Raw genomic sequence first — 15,879 nt, 5'->3', positions numbered from 1 at the left:
GTTCTTAATCCCTTTATGTAGTCCTTCTTGAGAGGATAAAAGAGAAAAAGCCCCGAGAGTTAAGAGAAAAACACCCCCAGAGGAGAGAGGAAGCCACTGAAGCCAGAAATCGAAAGCAACAAAACCTAGGAGAGAAGGACCAGCAGACCCAGCCATGTGCCATCCCAACGCCAGTGGCCTTTCTTCAGAGAAGGTAGCATCCTGTGATGCTTTTGGACATTTGGACATTTTCACTGCCTTAGAACTGTAAATTTGTAAGCTATTAAATCCCCATTGTAAAAGCCAACCATTTCTGGTATATTGCATTCCAGCAGCTTTAGCAAACCCAAACACCATCTATGAATGCCCAGAGGACACGGGTCTGTAGCTCAAGGTGGCGGATGTCCCACTGGATGTGGCTTTTGGACTGAAAATCAATTCATGGCTACACGGGCCCAGTGGGGTGGCAACTCCTCAGCCTGCTACTCTGAGAGTCATTTTCTGAAGGTCACATAATTAAGAAATGTGCCAGTCATTTGTCCACTGGCTCTTAATACATTCCCTTGCTCTGTCCCTATCACAGAGTCCAATCCCTGCAAACCCTCTAGGTGGCCTGTTTCTATTAAAAGCAAAATGAAAGCTGTCTTCCAGGCTGTTTCTGAGAACAGAGCACCCTGCGTGTTGGATTGAGCTTCCATTCTTTAGATGCTGAGATACTATTTTAGATACCAATTTGAACTAATAATGTATGTTTTCCCCTCCAGTACTTTCTGTTATCTCACGTTCCACATCCTTAGGTGTTTAAGCATCCTGCCTTCATTACCTCCAGGGAAGGAAGATACAGCAGAAATGAGAAAAGCAGTGAGGCAAATTTGGGATTTTCTATTTCAAGAAACTAGGGCTGGGCCTAAGACCAAAACCAAAGAGCGCAGGAAGAGAAAGGCAGAGAAAATCTGTCCATATATGAGCCTGGATGAATATTCCTTGGGATGAGGGGGTGGTGATTAAGAGAAGATGAGTCAAGGGGAAGCAAAGAGCAAAGGAGCCCTTCCATCTTGTTCTCTGGGCTGAGCCCAGGAGGGGAAGACGGAGCATAAAAAAATTCTCTAAATAAGCTTGGGTCTCCCATAAAAGAGGCCTACGCTTTCCTCCCTGGGCAGAGTCCAAGGAGGCAGCCTGTCCTATTTGCCTGAGCCTCTATCACGATGCCACAAACTGGATTGGCTTAAACAATGGGAATTTATTGGCTCAGGGTTTAAAGCTAGAAGTCCAAAATCAAGATAGCTACAATACAATGGACTACTGAATGGTGGCAAGAAGGAGTGAAGTTGTGAGCCATGCAACTAGGCGTGGGAACCTTAAGGACTTTATGTTGACTGAAATGTTGGGAACAAAAAGACAAATATCATCATGTGTCAATCATACAGACTAAACATAATATAAAAACTAGGTGAACTGAAGTTGAGAACGTGGGTTATCAGATTGGAGCCTGTTGTAAAGGGTCCTAGATTGCAAGCTCTTACAGCAGTCACATATATTCACGAGTGGTAACTGTTATTTCTAAATTCTGAGATTCTGAGCTGTTTGTTTATAACCTGGTTGTTCCCAGAAATGTTGGGTATTTTTGTGACACCTGAGACTCACAGTTAGAGCTCTGAAGCTATGAAAGTCAGAAGTACCCCATACAGGAACTGTTTAAAAAGTTGAAAAAGGGATCAGACTTCAAGTAGAGATATGAATGGAGCTGATCTAGATAGGACTAAGGTATATCAGAACACTGGGTAAAGGATGATATCACCCATATTTTAACACTTCCAACTTCCATATGAGACCAAAGGGAAAGATGTTTATTTGGTGCAACACTTATATTTGGGGTATCGTATTACCTAATTTAACCTGTATAGTCAGTTTAATTGAACACTGTAAGGACATTGAATCTTAAATGGGGCATGAGATTTTGTTGGTTTATCCAGGTTACTGTAATGCCCCAATATATCCCACAGTAATTAGGGCAGTAAATAAAGAAATATTTGCAAAGGCCCATTGGGGGGATAGGAAGAAAGAAGGAAATATTCCACTTCCTCAATTGGAGACTTTCTGATATTCTCACAAGCAGTGGGGACAACCAAAATCAACAGGCCAAGTCCTTGATCTTAGGGTTCACCCCTGTGAAACTTATTCCTGCAAAGGATAGGCTAAGTCTGCTTAACATTAGGCCTAAGTATTACCCCAGAGAACTTCTTTTGTGGCTCAAATGTGGCCTCTCTCTAAGCCAACTCGGCAGGTGAACTTGCTGCTCTCCCTCCTACCTGGGACATGACTCCCAGGGGTATAAATCTCCCTAGCAACGTGGGACAGAACTCCCACTAATGAGCCGGGATCTGACATCAAGGGGTTGAGAGAGGCTTCTTAACCAAAAAAGGGGAAGAGAGAAATGACACAAAATAAAGTTTTAGCGGCTGAGAGATTTCAGAGTTGAGAGGTTATCCTGGGGTTTTTTCTTATGCATTACATAGATACCTCTTTTTAGCTTACAATGTGTTGGAGAGGCTGGAGGGAAGTACCTGAAACTGTAGAGCTGTGTTACAGTAGCTGTGATTCTTGAAGATGATTGTATAAAGATAAAACTTTTACAATGTGACTGTGTGATTGTGAAACCTTGTGTCTGATGCTCGTTTTACTCAGGGTATGGACAGATGAGTTAAAAAAATATGGATAAAAAAATAAATGATACGGGGGATAAGGGGTCAAATAAATTGGGTAGATGGAAATATTAGTGGTCAATGGGGGTGTAAGGGGTATGGTATGTATGAGTTTTTTCTTTTTTCTTTTTGTGGTGTGATGCAAATATTCTAAAAAATGATCATGGTGATGAAAATACAACTATGTGATGATATTGTAAGCCATTGATTGTACACCATGTATGGCACATATGTATGTGAATATTTCTCAATAAACATATTTAAAAAAAAAGATATCAGCAAGGTGTGTTTTCTCCCACAGTGTACTTTTTGATGCTGGCTACAGGAAATCCTTGGGGTTCTTTGGCTTATCTCCGCCTCTCATTCTCTCTTTCATGCTTTTGTGACTTCTGGGTTCCCTTAATAAGGCTTCCAGTACTCGCGGTTAAGACTCACCCTGGTTCTTAAGTAAAAATAACGTCTTCTGGGGTGCACAGGTGGTTCAATGGTAGAATGCTCACCTTTCATGCAGGAGACCTGGGTTAGATTTCTAGACTATGCACCCCCCAAAAAATAACATCTTCAGGACGATACAATGGTGGCTCAGTGGCAGAATTCTCACCTGCCATGCCGGAGACCCACGTTCATTTCCCAGTGCCTGCTCATGTAAAGAAAAATAAAATAAAATAAAATAAATAACATCTTCAAAAGGTGGATTTTCAATATGTTCACACCACAATGATGCAGGTTAAAATTCAGGATGTGCATTTATTGGGGTACACAATTCAACCTATCACATGGCCCAAACTTCCGAATGCCCAGCCCAGGGTGGTGTGGGGGGCAGGACGCAACTGGGGCAGATGGGCCATGACAGAATGGAAAGTTCCTTGTGCCCTGTTGCAGTGCAGGAGTGCTGGAGTGAATCCACGTAACCAAGAGGAAAGGGAGGAAGTTTCCCTGAGCCCAGAAAGCAGGGCCCAGCAGAGTGTTTCCCAGACACCCAAGGATGGCAGCGAGAGCTGGAGGCCCCACATGGTCTTGTCTCCACAGCGAAGTTGCAGCAAAGACCCAAGAGGAATGATGACAGAAGACAGGAGGGACACAAGGATGTTTCAGCATAGACAGCCTGACAGATGATAACTCCAAGATCCAGACACCATCCCCCACCCCAACCACCTGACACCTGCTACCTGTAGGAGCTCTTGGTTATAGCACCTGGATGCACCCCAAGGAAGCAGGGAAACTCAATGCAACCAAAATTGCAAAGTGGGAACTTGAAAGAGAAATTAAATTCAGTTATAAGAAAATAAAATGCTATTGCTTACAGTATGAATTTGTTGCTGAGATTCACACCGCTGCATGGGCAAATTCGTAGAAACCCATTGGATCCTCCTTGGGGAAGCCTGTGCTGACAACAGGGATTTGTTTAGCCAAGTTGCATCATTTGTCAAATGTCATGAGTTCAGCAGGAAGCAGTTACAGAAAACTGACCTCCCCCCTTCAGCACCCCTTAAGATTAAGGGACTAAATTCTCTGAAAGAAGAATGAGGCAGGTTTAGGGAAGAAGGGAGGGGGAAGAGACCCTAAAACCGATAATAAAAAGTTTCTTTTGGCATGCACACACCTAGCCTTCACTCAGGTCCACACCTGAAAAGAGCCAATGAAATGTGCATCTATCAATCCCTTCTTGGCATAGCCAGAGGGAAAAGGGCCCCTCCAGCTCCCTATAATGCGAGGATCCTGGCCTCAGACTCTTTGGAGGATACCTGCACTCATTTTGAGCACGTACCTTTGCTATGCATTAAAGTTTTGAGCTGTCCAAAAAAAAAAGTCATGAGCTCTAAGCGCCGGGATACCAGCTGCAATGCAGAGGAAGTGGGGGGTCGGGGGGTTGGGCATTGGGAAGTTCTCAAGGTTGGGTGCACCAGTTTCCTCCGGCCCTCCTCAGGGGTGAGTGGGAGCTCTTGTGGGCAGACTTCTGGCCCATACGCTTGGTGCCAGTGGTGTAAGCATGGCATTCCTCTACAGCAAAGGGGCTCAGAGCCTCCAAGCTGACGGTCTACCAGGGTCGCTCCTACTTCTGCTGCTGCTGCAACCAAATGGCATCCCATCACAATTGAGGCTGAATCAGGGTGAGGAACTGCCTTCCTTCCTGGGCAAAACTCAGATGAGGGTACAGTTTCTCTTTAATGATTCCCTGCTTCATTTCTGCAGTCTTTTCCCAGCTTGAGCTTGTGTGCTGCCCCTTGCTGCCCTCCGCTGTCCTCTGATACCACCCGCTGACCAGCCTTCCAAGAATGCGTCACCCATTTCCCTAAGAACTCCCACATTTACAACCTCATTCCTGACCTTCCCTGTGGGCATATACAGACTCCTATATGCAACAGACTCATGCCTACAATCCAGGGCAGAATTGTCCCCCACTCTCACTTCCCTGCATCAGTAAATGCATCACTCTTCATGCAGCTACTCAGGCCAAAAATCCAGGAGTCAGCCTTAATCCTTCCCCTCACTATTCTGCTCCCCATTCCAGAAGCAATCTCATCAACTCTTCTTCCAATATATATCCTAATCCATCCACTTTTGGCTCACTCCTTGGCTAACAGTTTAATCCAAATCATTGTTATCTCTCTCTTGGACAATTGCAAGAATCTCCTACCTCATTTCTTACCTCCTACTTCTGATCTTGCAGAGCAGCCAGTGTGATTTTCTTTTTAATGTACATGCAGTTAAGATATACATGTGATTCCTGCTGAAAACCCTCTACTGGCTTCTCATGGTACTAAAACAAAATCCACACCCCCAAGAGCAGGTCTTCTGGATCTAGACTCCACCTTCCTCTCAAAGCATTCTCCAGACATTCTGCCTTCCACTCCCAGTCCAAACACCCTGACCCTCTGTGTCTTCCTCAGAAATGCCAAAAACTCTCCCTCCTCAGGGCTTAGTAGCTGCTGGTCCATCTACCTAGAAGGCTGTTCCCAAGATCTCTTGGTGGCTCATCATTAGGGTTTGTTGGGGATTGAATCATGTACCTCTCAAAAGACAGGTTCTTAATTTCAACCTGTGGGTGAGAACCCAGTTGTAAATAATACTTTTGAATGTGTTCAGGTGAGTCAGGATGTAGACTCACTTGTGACCACAATCTTCCAAGACCCTATTTAGATGTGGCCAACTGAATCAGGATGAGTGTTGATTTGTACTACTGGAGGATTTATAAAGAGAAGCCAGAAGTCAGAGAAAGCCCCTGGAGGAGACATAGGACAGTGCCATGTGACAGATGCATGATACAAGTCAAGGAACCCCAGAGGTTACTGCAAGCCATCACCAGAACACTAAAGACTCCAAGAGACAGCAGGCCTGGTCAAGACGCCTTGATTTGGACTTCCGGCATCTAAAGCCATAATCAAATAAATCCTATTGTTAATGCCAATATTGTGTGATAGCAGCTTTAGAAAACTAAGACTGGGCCTCAGCATAAAAGGTACTTCCTCAAACAGATCTTCCTTGACCATTCTGTCTAAAGAAGCCCCTTTCTCTGCTCCCTTTCCCTCTTGGTGGTCCCCAGAACAGGGTACACAACCTGGAATGCCAAAGATGATACAATGAAGTGTAGGAAAAAAGCATTAGAATCTTCATTTATATTAACTTCACTCTATTTTTATTACACTTCCATTTTGCTTATGTTATATAATACTTTAGTAAAGTGTTACATGCACATAATTTATAAACAATTATATATCTGTGTATGTCTAAATGTGTATGTGCAGATGGCTTGAGCTCAAGCATTTTTGATAGAGGTATGTGATCAAAAAGTTGGAAACTGCTGTTCTATTAAAATACCCTAATTGATTATCTTCTTATCACTTACCACTAGACAAAATTTTTCCTTTGCTTTGTTTATTGATTCTCTCTCCTAGAATATAAATTCCATGCAAGATATATCCCTTGTTCAACTGTGCTATCTGTATAATCGGTGCTAATAATAAAACTTGACCACACAGCATGTGTTCAGTATTTGTTGACTGATTGAATGAATGACTGAGTGAATGAACAGAGCCTTCCCCAGGACCTAGGTAAAGTATATCCAGCTAATTCCAATAATTTCTCACACTTAGGATAGTGGTAAATAATGTCATAAAGGGATTCCGAGACTAGGCCTCGAAAAATTGTCAACTTTCTGGGCCTTTTATTCCCTTTCCACATCACTCTACTGCCCCCATCAACAGAGTCACAAAGTTTTCAGACAAACAAGGTCCCAAGATCAGGAGAAAAGACCTAGGAAGTCATCAATACATTAGCGTGAATTAGTTTAAGGTAATATAACTCCCCAGTAGTATTTGCATCAAAGAACATCATTAAGATAGGAAGCCAGCTTGCATTTGCTTGGCAATGTACTTTCTTTGAGGCCTTATCCAAGCATCAGCTGTCTCTGTGTTCTTATCCATATCCTGAGAGGAGTTGGCCCAGAACAGTACTTTTTACCCTATTACATGGAAATCATTTCAAACATATACAAAAGTTAAAAGAATACACAAGCTATTCATATATACCTCGTCTTAGTTTCCCAGCTGCTAAATCAAATACCATACCGTTGGTCTGCTTAGACAATGGGAATCTATTGGCTCATGGTTTTGAGACCAGAAGTCCAAAGCCAAGACATGTATAAGGCAATGTTTTCTCCCCCAAAGACTGTGCTGTGCTGGGGCTGGCTGCCAGTCACCTTTAGCACTTGGTTTTTCTATCACATGGCAATATCCTCTCCTTTCTTTGGGTTCCGTTGACTTCCAGCCTCTTCCTGTGGTTTTTTCTCTGTGGATTTCTCTATAAGGCCTCCAAAAACAGGACTGAGACCCATCCTGATTCAATTGGCCATATCTTGACCAAAGATTACTTCATCAAAAGGTCCTATTTACAATGGGTTCACACTCACAGGAATGGCTTAAAATTGAGAGCATCTTTCTGGAGTACATAATTTAATCTGCCAACATATCTTTATCATTCACCTATAATGAAAATTTTTCCTCATTTGCCGTTTTTCCATATATATATATATATATATACACACACACACACACACACACATATTTTTCTGCAGCATTTGAGAGTAATTGCATACATCATAATAAATGCTTCCGTGTGTATTTTCTAAGAATAAAAATATTCTCATATAGCTACAGTGTAATTATCAACTTCAGTAAATTTAACATTTAAACAATACTTGTGTCTTATCTACCATCCAGAGCTGTGTTTTTAAAACATTTTCAGCAGCAATACTCTTCTTAAAACAAAACATTAATTGGAATCACAATGCATATCAAAGATGAAAATAGAATACTCACTTGAAGAAGGAGGTGATATCAGGGAGGGCTATGTATTCATTTCTTATTGCTGCTGTAACAGATTACCAAAAACTTGTTGACTTGAAAAAGCACAAATTTATTAGAGTTCTGGAAATCAGAGGTCCTAAATCTATCTCACTGGCCAAAAGTCAAGGTGTTGGCAGGGATGGTTCCTTCTGGAAGCTCTAGGGGATCCATTTTCTCGCTTTTTCTCACTTCTGGAGACTGTGTGCATTCTTTGGCTCATGATCCCTTCCTCACACCACTCCAACTCCTTCTTCTATTATCACGTCTCTTACTCAATCCTTTGACCTACTTGCCTCCCTGTTAAGAGGACCCTTGTGATTACATTTAGAGTTCATTCAGATAAACCAGAATAATTTCTCTATCTCAAGATCCTTAACTTAATTCCATACACAAGTCCCCATTTGCCACATAAGGAAAACACTCAGAAGCTCGAAGAATTAATTGTGAATATTAGTGAAGAGAGCATTATTCAGACTATCAAGTTTGTGCAGTCCAATTGCCAAATCTCCTTTTTCTTTCACAAAAAGACCCTCTCTGATGGAAAGAATATGCCCACAAGGATACATCTGCCCAAAGGGGACTGCTGTTGCTCATTTGCACAAAGTCTCCATGTAAACCAGCTGGTGGTAAACCTCCTCTTCACCCTAGTATCCTCAGAAACTCCTTATGAAAACTCCTAATATTCTAGAATCAGTTTAAAACCCAAGGACCCTACTATCAAGGTGGCTTCCACCCGTGATGTCCTCAGTGAACCTCTGGGCACCTGGAGAACAGCTGTCCTTTTCTATAAGTTGTGACTCAGAAGCAAAAGGAGCCCCCTACAGCCCTTCCTTAGAGGAAGCCTAGTCATATTTTTTTTACATTTTTTTAATTGTGAAAAATAACATATATACAAAAAAGCAATAAATATCCAAGTACATTTTAACGAGTACTTATACATCAGATTTTAAAGTTTGATATGAATTACAGTTCCATGATTTTTCATTTTTTCTTCTAGGTGCTACAAGACACTGAGACCAAAAGAAATATCAATTACTGATTCAACAGTCGTATTCATTAGTTAAATCCTATCTTCTGTATTATACTCCTAGTCCTATCTTAATGCAAAATCCCCAGGACTCATTCTCCCAAATTCTACCTGAAGATCCCTGTGACTCTTGGTTCTTTTCTCAATCCCCCAGCTTCTTGATTACCCCAAGCTAAACTTTCAGCATCCACCATTCATTTAACCTATTGCTGGCCCAAGACTCTATCGCAACTTCCACTATTTAGCAACCCAGCCCTGCTCTACCAGAGACAAGTAGAGGGTCTCCAGGAGCCCCTGAAGTGGCTCCAGGAGATGATCCCCTTCATCACATGCAGTCTCCCTGGGGTCTCCAATCTGTGGGTCCAAGCATACCTACCCAAGTCGCATAGCACACTGACCTCCCCAGTGCCAGCAGCACATCCTGTTACCCAGGCTTATTGACCTTCCAGGTACCTGTGTGAGAATGAAGGTGTGGTCTGGGAAGCTCTGAAGATGTTTACTCACTTTGCCAGCCCAGGCTTGCTCTACACAGTATCAACAGAAGCTGCTTCTGATCCACCCCACCTCAAAGACAGCAAGTCACCTCAGTCCTCCTAAAGGTGGTACTAGTGCACCCTCTGTTATCTCATGTTTGTATTTCTCCATGCTTCCATGACTGCTTGGTTTGGTGACTCACTTCTTCCAAGAAAACTTGAGATCCTGCAGCCTCTTGGCCCAGAAAATCTCAGTTCCTGATTTCTAGTCCATTTAATCACTTTGGATTGAACTTTGACATTCTCCAATTTTGTAGCAGATTGAATAATGTACCCCAGGGGGAAAATTTGTCCTTCATCTTAACCCCATTTCCGTGGATATGGACCCATTATAAATAGAACCTTTTGAGAATGTCATTTTTAGTTAAGGTGTGGCCAACTGAATTAGGATGGACCTTAATCCTATCACTGGAGGGTTTTTCAAGAGAAATCCGTGGAGTAGAGCAAGGAGATATCATCACCATGTGACAGGAAAGTCAAAGAACCCAAGGATTACCAGCCAGCCGAAATGCTACCAACCCCAGGAGGAAGCAAATCATCTAGTCTCTGCAACCGTAAGTCAATAAATTCCTGATATTAAACCAAGCCATTGGGTCTTCACATTCTGGAAACTAAAATTCAGGGCTCGCCTCCTCCACACATAGTCCTTTCAAAGCTAATGTCCTATGACCCATCAGCAAGATATCTGGGCCACTTAAATACCTTCTAAATCATTCTATAGATATGCAACCCATGAATATCCCATTCTGTAGTAACACCTGTTTCTTTCTCCCACAGATTTCATTACCCCAGCACCCATCATTACAAACCAGCTCCATACCACCTAAACCCATTTCATGGCGGCTGCTAATAGGCAACAAGCTCAGGGGATGCCCTCTCTCCAAGCTACTGCCATCCCACCTGGCCACCCAGAATAGCACCTCCCCAGATGCCACTGCTATCAATCTCTGGCTTCCTACCTGTGGATCCAAACATCCATGGACAAACATGTGGTAGCTCACCTCTTTCTCCCAGAGGAAGGACAGCCTGTCCCGCCCAAAATGCCAGAGGAGAGTCTAAGTATACCACTCCAGCTTGTCCCCTGCTGTCACAGCCAAGGCTGTGGGACTCTTGGACTGGAAGGTATCTGGGCTTAAAAACAAACGTGAGAGCCAGCTGACAATGAGCAGCGTGCCGACTTGAGTCTGTGTTTGCCACACCTCCCTACCAAACCTTGAGTCATCTCAGCCAGGGGAAGGGCGAGGGCTGAAAGTTGGGGTCTTTGATGCGCCAATAATCTGTCCTTCTTCTATTTCCCCCCATAACCCCCAAGCCAGAATTCACATTTTGGCCATTTCATAGGAAAAGTAATTAACGCCTTTCAAATTTTACCTTTTCTTCCTTAAGGGGACGAAATGTTCATTTGTGGAATCAGAATTATGTAAAAGTCTTTTAAAATTACCCTGCAAATGAGCTTCCTTTCCAGCCAAGCAACAGAGACCTTCTGAACCTGCTAAATTGCTCCTTAGCCAGAGTTAAATTGAGAGGAAGCTGAGGGATGTGCCTGGGTCAGGAAGGGCAGGGAGCTAGGGGCTGCAGATCTATGCTAGAGGGCAGAGAAAATGCCCCGCAGCTGGCTTTGCCCCAACCAGTATCAGCAACAGCCCCCAGGCAGTGCAGGCAGATGCCACAGCCTGCACAGCTCCCTGCAGCTTGCTGGGAGGCAGGGAGAGCCTTTCCTTGGAGAGCAAGAGAGGGTGGCAGTTCCCTCAGGCCCTCAGAGGTACTTCTAGCCAGAGGTGACAGGAGACGAGGATACTTCAAAGAATCTTTCCTCAGAGGAGGTCCTGTACACCTGGGGTGCAGACTCAGGAAAAACAAAAGCTTAGCCAGCTCTCTGTCCCTACCATGGCCGCCCTCAGGTCAGCCCAGCCTTGGGGAGGGTCTCCAGGTAGCTGGTGTGGGCAGCCTGGGCCTTGAGTATTTCCTATCTTCTGGGTTCTCTTTTAAACATACATTGGTGACATAACCCACAATAGCCAAAAAATGGAAACAACTAAGGGTCTATCAATGGATAAATGGTTAAACAAAGTGTGCTGTATCTATACAATGTAATAGTACTCAGCCATAAAAAGGAATGAGGTGCTGATGCATGCTACACCACAGAGGAACTTTAAAAACATGATGCTAAGTGAACGTCAGACTGTAGGGGACTGAATCGTGCCCCTCACAAAAGTCATGTCCTGGTCCCAACCCCTGTCCTGTGGGTGTGAAACCATTTGTTAGTGACGGTGGAACCAAACTGAAGGAGGGTGGATCTTAATCTAATATAGCTAAAGTCATTATAAACAAAGGAAACTGGACACAGAAAAAGAAGCCAGAGGGGAACAGCCAGAAGCCAGAGCCCAGAAGAGAAAGAAAGACACTGCCATGTGCATTGCTGTGGGAAAGAATAGCCAAGGGTCAAGGATGGCCTGGCAGCCAGCCCCAGAATGCCACTGACTTCTCCTAGTCTCAAAACCATGAGCCCATAGATTCCCATTGTTTAAGCCAACTTATGGAACAGTATTTGTTTTAGCAGCTGGGAAATGAAAACACATATACAAAAGGTCATTTATATGAAATGTTCCGAATAGGCAAATTCACAGAGACAGAAAGAAAATTAGTGGCTGCCAGGGGCTGGTGGGTTGGGAGGGTAGAAGGACTAGGGGTGACAACTAAGGGGTGCCAAATTTATTTTGGGGGTAACAAAAATGTTCTAAAATTGATTGTGGAAATGGATGTTCAACTGTGAATATGCTGAAAAACATTGCACACTTCAAATGAGTAAATTATACTCATGATATGGCATGTGAATTAAATCTGAATCAAGCTGAGGTCTTTTAATGTTCATTATGAGTAGGAGTGGCAGGGTAGGCTGATTACCCTGAGATGGGCTTTGCTTCAGAAGGATGAGCACCAAATGCCAGCTCAACCACTTACCAGTTGAGTGATCTTGGGCTATTCATTTAGCCCCTCTGGGCCTCAATTGCCTGAAATACTGCTTACCTATCCACCTCAAAAGATGGGGATTAAATGAAATATGTACAAAACCCTTAGCCCAGACTCCGACACATAGCAGGAACACAGAACAGTAATTATTATGTTAGAGCAAGTCAACTTTGAGTTAGAATGGCTAAGTTCTCACCACAACCCTAATGCTTTCGTGGGAAAGTTCTGGACCTCTTTGAGCCTCAGTGTCATTAGTAGTAAATGGAATGGGTGGCCTGACCCCAGGAGGTCAAAAGGTCAACAAGTAGGAGGTGTGAAAGACTAGCATGTTGCCTGGAACCCGGTAGGCGCCCACTACAAGTTTATGGAGTAAATGAATGAATGACCATGAGGAGAGGTCCACTGGGGCCCAGGCACACACAACCCGCCCCTTCAGGGTACCATGACTGAGCAAATCCAGGTCTTCTACCTTCTAGTTCAGCATCCCCAGTGCAAGACTTTCCCTCCCCCACCCCACCCAGGAATAGGCCAGGGGCCCAAGAGAGGCCTCCCAGAAAGGTCTCAAGTTTGTGTAGAACAAAGGTGGTCCATGATGGGTTTCTTAGGGAGTGGGGATACTCCAGCCCCCATGCAGTAGGCTGTCACGTGGATGCACTTAGATCCAAGAGGTGCCAGGTCTTCCTCTGCCTGTCTCCATGCCCTCCCCAACCTGTCCTTGGACCCTTCACCCGTCCACCTGTCAGGGCACCCAGTCCTTCTGCCCCATCTACTCACTCAGACAAAGCAGGACCCAACAATCTCCATCATCCTGGAGATTCAAAAGAAAAGGAAGGAAAAGCCAATTCTGAAAATAAACTCAATGGCCACCCCACCCCACCCCTCACATGGGATATGACTCCCAGGGGTGTAAGTCTCTCTGGCATTGTGGGTCATACTCCCAGCGATGAGCCTGGCCCTGGCATCATGAGATTGAGAAAGCCCCTTTGACTAAAAGGGGGAAAAGAAATGTAACAAAATAAAGTTTCAGCCGCTAAGAGATTTCAAATAGAATCAAGAGGTCATTCTGAAGGTTCTTCGTATGCATTATTTAGACATTCCTTTGTAGTTTGTAGTGTATTAGAATAGAAGGACATACTGAAACTACAGTCCAGTAGCCTTGATTCTTGAAGATGTGTGCATAACTACATGGCTTTTATAGTGGACCTTGTGATTGTGAAAACCTTGTTACTGACACTCCCTTTATCCAGTGTATGGGCCATTGAGTAAGAAAATAAAGACCAAAGAGGTAAATAAATAACAGTGGATACAAGAAGTATGAGATATTTTGAGTGTTCTTTTTTATTTTTATTTTTTTCTAGTAATGAAAAGTTTCTAAAATTGAAGTGATGAATGCACAACTATACGATGATTCTGCAAGCCACTGATTGTACACTTTGGATGATTATATGGTATGTGAATATATCTCAATAAAATTGCATTTTTAAAAAATGGAAGGAAGAGAAGGATTCCAGGAACACTAGAGAAGGTCACAGAGTCTTCCTGACATTCCTTTGAAACAGCAATTCCAGGTCCAAGACCTAAGTGGGCCTTCTGATGAGCCTTAGCCTCACTGGCTATGACTTCCTTCGGCATTAATAAGTAGGTCAGATAACTAAAAACTATGTTAAAAGGGAGACCCACCTTCAGGCAAAGGACAGACAAGGCGAGCTCCTCCCATTGTAAAAGGAGAACAGCACCTGTAAAAACAATCGAGCTGCTAATAGGAACACATGTCGAGTTTTTCTGGGGCACCCCAGCAACAGGCCTCTTTTGCTCAAGTGTGGTATCTCTTAGATGCAAAAATGCACCCCCTGTTAAACTTGCTGCTGTGGCATCATTGAAGCTTCAAGGATTGCACAAACCTATGTACCATCAACTGAGTGCAGGGATCGTATTGTCATAAAGAATACAATTTGTTTCCCATTTTCTGGAAACAAATGGGAACAAAAAGTAGGTTCCTCACATACTGGCTACTCTGGTGGCTTTAAACAAGCGACAGCTGCTCAACTTCACCAGAAGGATCCGGTGGCAATTGTAAAACTAGCTGTTCACAAAAAAACTTCCAAAAAAAAATTCTTCGTGGAAGAATTCTGATGCAAAGATTTCATCTTTTTCCAGATGAGGTTATTTCAGAATATATTCTTAAGCATGTGATGGAAGAGCTTCCTCAACCATAAAAAGTGCCCAGATGTCTAGATGAATACACACCAGAAGAAACAGAAGCTTTCCCGAGCATGTGGTCTCCACCTGAAGATTATTGGCTGTAGGAGAAGGAAAATTGCAGAAGATAACAATGAGATACGGAAACATCGTCCTGATGAGTTTCTCCTAACCCACAGGACAGTGAAACAACTGCTGCATTTTAACAACGACTAACACCTGTTACAGGTGCTGAACGCCTGTGGGGAAATTTACAAAGGGATATTCCTTCAATATAAAATTGCTATAAAATATATTATTTTATAGAATTATTTTATTATGTATTCCAATGTGAGTGGTATAAATGATAAGAATAAAATTTCCTGTTTAACTAAAAAAAACAAAAAGAAAGTTAGCCAAGTTTGGCACAATCGAAGATAGAGAAGAAAGGGGCAGTTTATAAAGCAGTTTTATGTCCATTATCTTGTTTGATGATCACACCAGCCTTGCCAGTTGAACAAATATGATTACAGCATTTTGCAGATGAGACGTTAAGTCTCGGGGGTGCTGTACCTGCAGCGAGCAGAGCTACCTGTGCTCAAAGATCAGGCAATCCTTTTGTTGCCCTCTTCTGAAGACCTAATAACAAACTCATTATCCAAATGCAAAGAACAGGCTCCTCAGCCTGCGAAATGGAGCCTCTGTATGTCTGGCATGGATTTTTCCTTCCCTGGTAGATGCTGAAAGAGCATCCTTCGCTGGTTGTCCACCACGGTGAACCTAATCACCCTTCCAAGAGGTCAAGAGAAGCCAGGAGGGGCAATTACATTTGGGCAAGATGCAGTCCCAGTGCCCCTCCAGGAAGGGAGAAACAGGGAAAGGGTAAGCAAAACACGTGGGAGGCAGCTCAACGCTCCCTGGGAAGCTGCCCAGGCCCCCAGACACACACCTCATTCATTTATAACTAACATGGGTCAGGCTGGAGGGTGCAGATTAATGTGAAAGCCAAAGGGCCTGCCAACTACACCCCAAAACCAGGGCAACCTCTCCAGCTGGATCCAAACCCCACACATAGGCAGACCCCATCAAGGGCAGCCTGCGGGCACGGAGCAGCAGAGGAGACCAGCTACACAGGGGCAGCTTGA

The 15,879-nt window shown here is 43.6% G+C and overlaps 1 pseudogene; it reads left to right on the top strand.

Annotated features, from left to right (window-relative positions):
- Nucleotides 1–14,325: 14,325 nt before the first annotated feature.
- Nucleotides 14,326–14,862, top strand: LOC143666500 (large ribosomal subunit protein uL13m pseudogene; annotated as a pseudogene).
- Nucleotides 14,863–15,879: the final 1,017 nt, after the last annotated feature.

The sequence above is a fragment of the Tamandua tetradactyla genome, chromosome 23, assembly GCF_023851605.1.
Source record: "Tamandua tetradactyla isolate mTamTet1 chromosome 23, mTamTet1.pri, whole genome shotgun sequence".
NCBI lineage: Eukaryota > Metazoa > Chordata > Mammalia > Pilosa > Myrmecophagidae > Tamandua > Tamandua tetradactyla.
The sequence above is the reverse complement of the archived record's forward strand: the minus strand, read 5'-3'. Positions and strand labels throughout refer to the sequence as shown.